This window comes from Sebastes umbrosus, chromosome 3, assembly GCF_015220745.1.
Source record: "Sebastes umbrosus isolate fSebUmb1 chromosome 3, fSebUmb1.pri, whole genome shotgun sequence".
Classification (NCBI taxonomy): Eukaryota; Metazoa; Chordata; class Actinopteri; order Perciformes; family Sebastidae; genus Sebastes; species Sebastes umbrosus.
Genome location: NC_051271.1, coordinates 23,210,561 through 23,222,858, shown reverse-complemented (window position 1 = coordinate 23,222,858; position 12,298 = coordinate 23,210,561). Strand labels below are relative to the sequence as shown.

At 41.0% G+C, this 12,298-nt stretch overlaps 1 protein-coding gene across 9 annotated transcripts in view; it reads right to left on the bottom strand.

Annotated features, from left to right (window-relative positions):
• The window catches only part of gab1 (GRB2-associated binding protein 1), a 69,013-nt gene that overhangs the window by 37,165 nt on the left and 19,550 nt on the right, over window positions 1-12,298 (bottom strand). The window contains exon 1 of one of the 9 annotated variants that reach the window (XM_037763925.1): window positions 1,308-1,450. The exons of the other annotated variants lie outside the window; for them this stretch is intronic. The gene's annotated coding sequence lies outside the window, so the exon portion shown is untranslated. Of the gene's footprint in view, window positions 1-1,307; window positions 1,451-12,298 lie in introns of those variants that run through there. 9 annotated transcript variants of the gene reach the window in all.

The following is a 12,298-nucleotide window of genomic DNA, read 5'->3' as shown; positions in this document are numbered from 1 at the left end:
ATCCTTAAAACTACTAATGCCAAGATTTTTTTAATCAAAGCAAATGTTTAAATAATCATAATCATTTGAATTGTGTGTTTCTATGCAAACAACCACTATAGATGACAATAGCAAAGTACAGTATAGTACTGTGCACAGTGCCCTCCAACCCCTGAAAAATAGGGCTCTCTCAGAAGCTACGGTGTAATTCCAACACTGGAATCTACCATGCATATAATGTATTTTATGTAAAATATATCCAACATTGAATGACATCAGATCTAAAATCTTGTTCCTTCATTTAGCGCATGGATTTCAAAAGTGGCAGATACAATTTCTGAGAGGCAGACAAAGAAAATACTTGCCTGCCACAGTGGCAGACAATGAAAAAAGTTAATTCCAAAAGCAGGAGGGAAGCGCAATATACTAATCACAATGAATAAAGTGATGAGCAAGTAAGCTGTCTGGCTAACACCTACTTAACAGACTGATCCATCCATATGCACATCAACCTAGAACTAATTCCAGATGTCTTCCTGTTTATCTGTGACCTAAAGTAGGCGCACATGGTGGTACTTGACTAAGAGAAAAATGTCTATAATGTATCTTTGTGTTATTAATAATTATTCATTTATATAACAATAAAGACGAGCATCTGGCATGCAGCGAAGATGAAAATATCTGTATTCTGTAAATCTGTATTCCTTTAATTATTACAACTATGTTGTCAAATGTAAAGTAGTTGCGGTGTTAAGTGGCAGCTTAGATGGGCTATAGATATCACTGAGGATGTTGACATCTCTACTTAATTATCTCCATTTCACACATTAAGCACTGTGTACTATTTTTTGCTTGATGCATAACAATCATAATGTTACTTCACATTTAAAGTTAAAAGTAAACTAAACCCAGGCAGGGTAAATTGGAACATTTTCAGTTTCATATCCTGGTAACTGGCTATTTAAAGATACAATGTTCTGCTTTTGTGCAACTGGATCCAAAATCGAATGGGAATTGAAGACACACACTCTAAACAAGCTTTGGTGAACTTATAAGCACCTTGCCCTGATCCCACACCATCGGTGCTATGGGATTATTATTCCTACCTGTATGTAGGAAAAATGTTGCACAAACATGCATGTGATTTGCAGGTGAGACTTTTCCAGTTATCCTGCATGGCCAACCTTGTTGCCCAAACACTAACAGTCATCACCATGACTGAGACAGCGCACCAAAAAGCTCAAAAAAAAAAGACTTCAATATTCCCACAAATGTTTACAGATTATCCACAACAGTATTTTTTGAAGAGTGAAAAACAGTGACCCTACCTTGCAAGCTGTATATCCATAGGAGCTGTTTTCATTGTGTCTTGTTTCTGGTACTGAAAGTGAGTAAGCTAGTGCTGCGTGTTGTTTGTTGTTGTTGTTTTGCGCCTTCTGACTTTATCATGTGCTGCAGACAGCGTGTGTGAGGGTCTGTAGTTTGTGACCTCTCCCTCCTCTGACTTCCTGTTCTGTGTAATCAGGTCGTCCCAGACCCTCTCAACTGCCACTGCTAAATCAGAGGGGGTGGGACAAGGGGAGACCAGAGGGTGTGCGTTAACTTTACACCCCAACAAAGAACAATGGAATCATTTCTTTTTACCAAGAAAGTGTATTTCCATGTTTGTTTGGCTCTTCTTTTTATAATTTTGGTCACATTACAATAAATGATTATTAAATTGCAGACCCCGAGAGATGCTGTGACCCTGCCTACACAGCTTTAAGGCTGAGGAGCACGGAGCAACATGAGAGATCACACAGAGGTTTAAGTCCCATTAACCAAATTACACACTATAAAAATGAAGGTCAAGTCTGTACAGCATATGACACCCTCTATTCTTATGGTACAAATCCACATGGATGTTTTTTATCGCGAGAGATTGCCTTGCTTCCCAGCATTGGCCGCTTGATGGGCTGCCACTAGACACAAGGCACCTGATTGGATGAATGCTTTCCCTCGTGGGTTGATGATCCCAGCTTTCAAACCGAAACCAACATGGCAGCTCGTTTGGAAACCTTCTTCTCTTATATTATGCAAAATAGTTCACCGAAATGTGTTTCTGAAGACATTTTAGGCGAGAAATAAGTCATTTAGCTGCTGAATCTGTCTATATTTTAGATCGACAACATTTAGTAGTCATGATTTAGTCAACTTAATGTAAACGAGGAGTGGGCGATATGATGGTCCGTCTCTCAAATCGCGCCGCAGAATGCATTGCACGGCTGCTTAAATAGACGATGAATGAGATGCGTGGAAAAGACGGAGCCTGTGGATATGTACCATTAGAAACGCGGTTATTGTGGCGAGAGATTACCCGCGCTGTCCGACTGCCTCGCTCTCCCTAAACGACATTGATTTAGAATGATCTCTCACTGTGTTATGCCATAACTGACATCCTGTTTCAAGAGGAAATACATCACATTAAGGAAGTAAAGACGGCGTTTCATGGGGGCTTTAAAGTCTGTCTCGTCTCACCACTCACGTTGCATGTCCTAATGGGTCTACAATGCAATGCAGCCCCGTCCCCAGATTACAGCAGTAAAATATTCCCATTGCTAATCGAAGGTCTGTGCTGAGCTAATAATTATAGACAAATCACTTTCCTTGTATTTCTCTTTCTAGTGTTGCCTCTGAAGGCTCCATCCTCTTCCCTGGATCTGAGCCTTCCTCTGCTTCCTGTAGGGACTTTATGATTCTGTTTCCCATCTGCACCCTCAATAAAAAAGGTCAGAGATGCCACAGCATGGACAGCTTCCTCTACATGCCTGCTTCACAAAAGCTCCCCCTTGGCAGCCCCACTGACCCCAGACACTTCTGCTAATGCTGCAAAGATAGCTAGTCAGTGACTTCTAAGTCCGGAGATAAGAAGGGCTTACAGCGTGCATAAGAATGGAAGAAAGCGCTTACCCCGATTTCCATCCAATATTGAGGCACTGATTTTGCAATCCAGTCCTCTGCTTTGTATTCTATCTCAGCATTAACAGTTCAGTGACAGTGATGAGCTTTTCATCATGTTGTTTTATAATAACAAAGTGCACACTCCGCAGCACAAATACAAGTGACGTTGCCGGGCAGCCCTAAGGAAGCCAAGTCATGCATGAGAGCTTTGCAGACTGCACCTTTCTGAATAAACAGAAGCACTTTTAACTACTTTTTAACCCTAACCACAGCAGTCTTAAGCTCTCAACAACAGAGGTGTAGATGGGCAAATTATTTTGAGGCAAATCAGCCATGATTTGATTATCTCTAAATATAATTCTCTAACAATGCTTTGCCACACCTGGAGGAACAACGAATTATTGTAAAAGTAGTCCTCTAAGCTTATAATGAATCCAGGAGAACAACTGAAATTGACTGTCCAAATAAACCATTTAGTAGAAAATATAAAAGCCTCTGTTCTTTGCACCCATAATAGGACTGGGGCGGAAGACAGCAGAGGAAATAAACAAAGAGAAATAGAGTGAGAACAAGCTAAAGATAGGACCACCCAGGCAAACAGACTGAAGTAACAGCAACACTAGCTTAGGTGTGACTGTGTGTGTCCTATTGAACCCTGACATGTCCATCTGACATACACCTCCAGCAAAAAATGGTAACTCCCAACTGGTTCTGAACTTATCAATTATCATCCGTGTCCACCGCACAGCGCTGCTCCCATGTGAGCGTCAACCTCTTCATTTCTCTCCTCTCCAAAAGAAAAACAAGAACAAATCTTTGTTAAACTGAAACATCACATCCTCGCTTTGTGTGCAAGCGCCCCAGCTTCCCACACAGGTCAGAGACACAACAGTGAGAATCTCAAGTCTCAATTCTTCCAGAAGAACCAAAGCTCAAGATCCAGAATTCCTCAGAAACTAGACATCCATTTTTAATGGACTGCAAATGACTAACATTGCATAACACAAGGCCTTATACACTGTATGTGCTCCAATTTATCCACGTTCTAGTTTTGCAAAATATCCCAATATTGACTTTGGAAACTTCATGCATTGAGAATTTTGTAGCCTACATTTTAATGTTAAATGCATCATTCTGATGATCTTTTACAGCAAAATTAAGAGGCTGGATAAACAATTTTATCCTCTAGTAAACGATTTAATTGTAAACGCATTGGTTGTATAGAGATTAGGGCTGTCAATCGATTAAAATATTTAATCGCAATTAATTGAAAATTAATCACACATTTTTTTTATCTGTTCAAAATGCACTTTAAAGGGAGATCTGTCAAGTATTTAATACTCTTATCAACACAGGAGTGGGCAAATATGGTTGCTTTATGCAAATGTATGTATATATTTATTATTGGAAATCAATTAACAACACAAAACAATGACAAATATTGTCCAGAAACCCTCACAGGTACTGCATTTAGCATCAAAAATATGCTCAAATCATAACATGGCAAACTCAAGCTCAACAGGCAACAACAGCTGTCAGTGTGTCAGTGTGTGTGTGTCAGTGTGCTGACTTGACTATGACTTACCCAATATTGCATGTGATTATCATTAAGTGGGCATGTCTGTAAAGGGGAGACTCGTAGGTACCCATAGAACCCTTTTTCAGGTCAAAGCACCCCTTTGAAAACGGACATGACAGTTTTTCGTCCCCAAAATTAGCACAAGTTTGGAGCGTTACTTAGCCTCCTTTGTGACAAGCTAGAATTACATGATTGGGTATCAATGGGTAATGGGTATCAATGGATTCTTTAGGTTTTATAGTTTCATATGATACCAGTATCTTCACTCTAGCTTTAAAACTGAACCTACTACAACCTCTGAAAGATTGATTGCTTAAACGTGTTAAAAACATTAGTGGCGTTAAAAAGAATTTGCGTTAACACGTTATTGCATTAACTTGATGACACAGGTGATGACACAGCAAAAAAAGTTACACCCACAAAGCATGGTAAATGAGACGGGGACTAAAACAATCATCATATTGGTTTGATTGCATGCCTCAAAGGGTTAACTCAAGCATTTATGAAGTGCTTAGAGGATATTTGAAAATATTGCGGTATATATCGTGTATCGCGATTATAGCCTAAATCGCATTATTAATTTTAGGCCATATCGCCCAGCCCTAATTGCAATGTATTAAATTGTTACCCCTGTATCATGATACGTATCATATTACCAGATTCTTGCCAATACACGGCCCTATTTACAAATTCATAATCCTATGACTTTCAAAAATATGTCTGTTTTCTTGCTGTGCTTTGAATCTCATGCTGCAACAGATTGTGGAAATATTCAACTCGTTATTATTCATTTAGACACGACAGTTGTGCACCACAATATCTCAATGTGAGTATTTCCTCGAAATGTGATTATATGCAACCATTCTAAATAATAATATTGAATTATTCCACAACGAGATAGCAAGTTAACGAGGTTCCTTACAGACACTGGTGGAGGCAGCAATGCAAGCCAGCACCAGCCTCTGTAGAGGCTACAAGGTCAAACAAGTTAGCTCCATACCAGAAACCAGAGCAGTTGTTTTATGCAGCTGGGCATATACTATGGAGGTAACACTTGTGCATTCCTACTTTGCTAGAAATAAACTGGTAAACTGACATCTGCTGTAATGTAAAGACGGTGTGCATGTGTTTTTTATGCGCGATAAAAATAGCTCTGTTCTGTTAACACTATCTGATATTTCCAAATGCTACAAAGTCAGAGTGAAAGCGACTTTTCTAAACACCAACTTTGAGCAGCTGTGTCTACATAAAGAGCTTCTCCTGAGAGTGCATGTTACATCAGCATCCTATATGCACGCTCATCAACAGTGTATTGATCCATAAGAGGCACCTATGATCAAAACAAGCCAGTTCTCTCCCTTCATCGTCTACGACACAATCCCTCGCTCTCAACCTCAATTTACCATCCCACGGTCGCTCCTCTTTCATGTGCAGCTGTGAAATTCTCACCCAGCCAGGCGCCATCTGACCCTAGCCCCAACAATCTACGGTAACCGTCCAAAGAACACAGACCTTGGTAGTCATACTGCTATCTTTGCAAACAGCGCACACAAAGACCAACATTCTCATGAAAGACCGTCTGAAAGGCAAACAGGTGTTCTTCATTTAGGGGGCTTTCACAGGTGACCTAATAACAAGACGATGTCAGGATTGTTTAAAACTATTTTACATCAAAAATTAAATATTCTGGCAGAGGTGAGAAGACGCATCCACCCTGACATTAGGACTACTACACAGAGGCACATTCTGGAGGTTTAAACCATGATCAAACTTTAGCTTTTTCCACAAAACTTTGACACAAAGTATCAGCAGAAGAAATAGAGATGCTTACCGCAGTTTTCAACAGCAGGTATTATATTCTCTGAGGCTTTGTTGGAGAGGTATTCTCATCAACCAATTCTACGGTCCTGTGTACCTATTCCATACAGCTGTTACTCCAATGTCTTGGATAGGCAAATGTGTAATTGTTATCGTTGCTGCACTAACTCTTTCTCGTAGGGGCGGGGAAAGGAACTCTCTGGCAAGTCAGGCAATCATTCCATATCATTCATTAGAGTATCCACAGACAGAGGGAGGGAAAGACCAGAGGAGAGAGTGAGAGAGAGTGAGAGCGGGAGAAGGTGGGGAAGATGTAGCAGATGAGAGCACAAGGAAGTGATCGGTAGTTCTGTTCTGAGTGCTTGTTTCTTTTCAGAAAACGAGGATTGATTCAGTCAATTTTATACCAACCACATTTGACATCTGCCGACTCCAATAGCAATAAGCCCCCTGAATAAAAACAGCTACCCCCCTGGCCTCTCCACACAGCTTTCAGACAGGTTAGGTTCAAACTTAAACCGTGCTCACAGGGTAAAGCATTAACTCACAGAGAGACGGGTTTAAACATTAACACGAGCTCACATCATGTATGACTGAGGGAGCACAGAAGCGTCAGTAGTTACGTATAAATGTAGGAAACTGTTCAGCACTCTCACAGTGTTAGCCTTCTCATCCAAACTAAACCAACTACCTCTGACTGTGTTTTCCAGGAAACACGGGGCTTTTGTGAAACACAGAATAGGAGAGAAAAAACACACACAAGGCAAAATAACATCCCTTAGTGGAAGTTTCCACTTTGTTAGCGCTTTTTATCTTCCTGGTCATCTGGTCCCAACACACACTCTGGGCAAAAAGATTTCCTGTTTTGCCTCCTTTTGTCACTGCGGTTGTGTTTGGGGGTCGGTCGGGAGCTAACTTTAGAACCTCTTCTATATTAACATTTATCTAATGCTGCAATGAGTTGTCCAGAAAAGGGGGGACTGGATTCAGACCCCCAAACAAGGTCACTACACAGTGAGTCTTTCCTTTGGACGCTCAGAACTCACTAAAGGGAATCCTACACATGCTAGACCGAAATACTAAAAAAGCACAAAGCAGAGAGGGAAACACATCTGCACTGTGAAAAACTCTATAACCAAAGTTGATAATTTGCTCACATTATACGGCAGGTTTTTTTTACAAAATGTTAGTCCTGCGTTGGAGGAAATGGTTAGGAAATTTGATGTTATTTGTGAGTGAGAGGCTGACCCTCTGAAAAGATACTAAGCGACCTACTGCATATCTAAAGTATACATGCAGCAGCATTACTCTACTTCCACTAAAACACTTCACTCACTCACTTTTGCATTGGTATGGCTGGCCCTCTGCAGTCCAGCCAACAATCAAACATGTCCATGTTTGTAGCTATCATTCTGTATAAGAAGAATCAAAGGAGCAAGGATATAACTAGCACCATCGCCTATTTGATAGCTGAAGACAAGTGCATTGTGGAGCCACAATTTCTGGCTTCCCACCTGCAAACATTGCCAATTGTGTTCATTGGAAACACTACTCAAGGGTCTACAGCGAACAGCACTGCCATAATATTTTTTTAATATATATGGCGTGGCCCAACTTTGAAAGAAACTGTATCCTGTGTCCTTACTACATGTCATAATAATTTGTAGGAAAACAAAAAAAACTGTAGGAATCAGTGTCTACTTTTGTATTATTTATACTTTTTAAAAAATGCTAATAAGTGAAACAGAGTGGAGCTAATTATGTAGCACTCAAATGGGTGAGTTGCAGACAAGCTGGTAAAAGGGCTTTGGATGTCTTTATATCTCTATACTGTCAGGTGCAGGTTACAATAACCAATAAAATATGCAGTATGTGCACAACAACACAGCACTGAGCCTGCCGCTAACCATAAAAACAAAAGTGACACATGACTGCAGAACAACCAAGGCTTGGAGAGAAGACACAGTAATCATGCTTACAGAATGAACTTTGCTCGCTCTTTCAGGTTACTGTGGCCCTCAAGATTTCTTATTTAAATGCAATATTGAAAACAAAGTCAAAGTTCTCCTCACATACGAGCCGTCGCTGCACTCGATGGAAGTGGCCGCACTCATGATGGTCATTTCTTTGCGTAGGCAGGGCTCTCATTTCTCTTTATAGGATTTAATAGAGAAATACCATCATATTTTAACAGTTAGGGTCATTCATAGACTGCATTGTTATCATTTGGTTAAAGGCTATTTCGCCATCACATTTCTCTATGCTTCACTAAAGGATCACATTGATGTTCTTGACAACCCGATGCCCCAAACAACACCACCATTAAGGTGCTGTTAAAGTTATGTAAGTGTCCACTTCCTGTCTTCCATATTTTTGGTGTGCTATCATCTCAAACAAACGTCTCCATACTGATGTTGAAGAATAATCGTTTGACAGTTAAGTCCGTCTCTTCTGCTGAAAGAAAGAAGCTGACAATGTTGACAACAACGGTATTTCTAAATGACAAGCTCACCAATCACTAAAATGCAACTCACGGCTCTTTACCTGGTTCTGAAGAGTCCAAGCTTTGCACGGATAAAAAACGAGAAACACTGCGATAGAAGCAAGGTAAGCAAGCGTCTGACCAGCCACTGTTGTCGAGTGAGTCTGGCCACTTTCCTGCCAGCCCTGCTGACTTCCCTTCCCTCCTCTTCACTCCGTGAAGTCTGCAACACCCTGCTCCAATAACCCCTGACCCACAGGAAGTAGACACAATGGACTGAAAATAACACACCACCTCCCCTGGCAACAACTGCCCACCACGACCCCCATTACACACCGCTTCTACACTACAGCACACCTACCATACGCTGGCCCAAGATAGGTGGGTAGGACCAAAAATATCAGCCATTATTCAACAAGCTGTGCTTAAAAAAGTGCAACATCCCACTTTGAATTCCCGGCGTGGCTTTTTATTCACTCCTGCACATGCACAAGTCAGATCTATCTATGTTATTATAAATATGGACCTTCTGAGATATTTTTACATGCAATGTTTCAATAAGAGCCTGCAGTGGCTCAGCCCTGCAGCTCTCAGTGGAGCAGAAGGTTTCACACTACAGCAGGTTGTGGGTTGAGCAGCAGACTCATGGCGGTCCCACTGCTTCCTGTAGGGGGACCACTGCATGGTGAGATGGATGACTTCTCCATAGTCAGGCCTGAAAAGCATCTGTGGGTGAGTGTGTGGGCGCATGTGTGTTTATGTATGAGTGTTTGGGTTATTAGGCCATGCTCAAATGTATTTTCTTTGTATGCATTATGCAGCAATAAAGAAACAGAAAGTGTAGCTTATATATTTTAAGGCTTTTTGATTGATTACAATTCAATCAAATGAAAGAAGCTCAGTAGTAGGTACCTTGTTAATACTGCGTTAGTCCACTCTGTGTGTGTGTGTCTAACCCAATCCTTATCCGTGCAGTGAGCAGCAGCAGTCTAATCCAATCAGTCCAATGAAAATTATTCCAAATCACATTTAGTGGCCAGTGAGAGGTTGCCTTAGACGTGATCTAATTAGCCCCCTCTCTTGCTAGAGTCCATCCACTAGGAAATGGATTGAGATGCCATACACAGAGATAAGGAAATGGACTCTGATACGCACTTTTGTGTTGCCAGTGGTGTTGCATTCAAAACAGAGGCACCTGGTTACTCAGCGAAAACAGGAGATGAAACAAGACGCAAGTACAATTTGGGTTTGCAGTTATTCCAGTTAGGGCTGACGCAATAACCACAATATTGACAAGCAAACCGCAGGGGGTGGCAAGCAACCGCCTCAACCGCTGTTGTTAACGTTTTTTTCTTTTTTTAATTCTTTGCAATGGGAGCGCCGCGTATTCATACTATGCTACAAACGGCAGCAGCAGGACGAGGCGCTGAGCGTCTATTCTTCGCTGACCACTGCGTTTCGGTGTTTTTTTCTGGTTGCCGAGAGTTAAACAATGTTTAACTTTGTGTAAAACTCCACAAAGAGCAACCGTCACATCCTACATGTAGGGTACAAGTGCTGAACAACAACAACAACAACGGAGGAGAAATTAATACACATATACCGGCGGGTCCCTCCCCCTCCCTACATGCTTCAGCCTTCCCTTCAATCCAGAGCAAGTACTGTACTTTGTGCCAACATTTTGATATTCCGTATCATAGCAACCAGATGCAACCAAAGCGCAGCTGACAAAAACGCTGCGCCTCATTGTCCTTCTTTGTTCTGCATTTAACAATAAACAAGTATTTTATTCGTTTTAAAACTGTCATCTTTCAACATTTAAAAAGCAACAATATACCTAATAATAGCCTAACAACAAAGCTTATTTATACAGCACTAAAATCAGGATAAATAAAGTAATTTGCCAAAAAAAAATGCAATAATACCGCATAGCTCGCTGTTGAGCCAATCATTATCACCGTAGAGGAAATTCCTTCACCGCGACAGCCCTAATTCCAGCCAATGAAAATGATCTAATTAATAGGAAACTAAAAAGTATGGGGAATTGGTGAATGTTGTCATGAATTCATGACATTTTGTGTTGTCTGTCTTAGATCAGAAATACAAAATCCTTATTCTTAGTAGTTGCATTAACCACGTTTGGTGTCCTGTTCTACGAGCTACTGAACATGCCAAGGCTTGTTAAGTTCAAGAAGACACGCCTCCTTTTTTCTGCCAGTCCCCTGAAACTGGTACACACCTCCACCCTCTGTTGTCACACTCAGATGATACTGCTTCACTTTCAGTTGAAAAGGGAATGTGCGTGGTGTGAACGCATACCTCAGAGGTTGTGTGCTGCATGTGTGTTCATGCGATTCCCGTACAGTGATTCACGTTAAGTGAAGAATGTGTGGAATCCCCTCGCACACGTTCATTTTAAGCCACCGATACAGGCGGCAAAATGTAACAATGTAAAACATTTTTCCCACTAAGCGATTACGCACACGGCCCCAAAAACAATGTCAGCATTTTTAGAACGTTTTCCTCTCTCTTTAGTTGTGGGCTGGCTTCTGTGGGTGTGTGCTTGCATGCCTGGAGATTTGTTCTAACAGCTTGCACTCATTCGCACTCAACTCACCTGCACTCACCATCTCTTTGCGCACACAGCTTCTCTCAAAAGGTTCAATTCCTAACCTTTTCAGTGTCTGAACCATTGTGTTATTCAACTGATTCTGTACACATTTATACATTCGTGCATTTCAAGTTCTATGGCCATCTAATGCATGTACTGTTGCCTGCAGAGAGGCCAAAAAGGAAGGTTTTGAAACCACTGCTGACTACATATCCATACTCCATTAACTGCTTTTAAGGATCTGTGTACTTTAAAATGAAATGGCCTATTTGACCTACCCCAATTCCCAATCCAAAAAGCGTTCATCACAGCATCCCCCTGTTTTTACACCAGAAAACTCAAAACCACACAAAACTGAACCTTCCTCATAATGATGAGATAATAGGTTGTTTTGATCTTTTTTTTTGGTTGAGGACAGCCCAACTCTACTGTACAGTGCATTGCTCCATGTGCAACAATGGCTGCAGCTACAGTATATGAGGCTATTTCTTCTGAATAATTGATATCAATCTGACAGAGGATTCCCACCCAATTATGCTAAATAAAATTATTATATAAGGTGCCTTGTGTTTCCAAAGTGAGACAGCAGGATGAATACTTCTGATGTATACAATACTATAGGGCTGTCAGCGTTAACGCAAAATCATTTTAACGCCATTAGTTTCTTTAACGCATTAATCAATCTTTCAGAGGCTGTAGTGGGCTCAGTTTTAAAGCTAGAGTGAAGATAAACGATAGACACTACATTTTGGCAAGGAAAAACGGTCACGGCCATTTTCAAAGGGGTCCCATAACTTCTGACCTCAAGATATGTGAATGAAAATGGGTTCTATGGGTACCCACGAGTCTCCCCTTTACAGACATGTCCACAAAATCACATGCAGTTTGG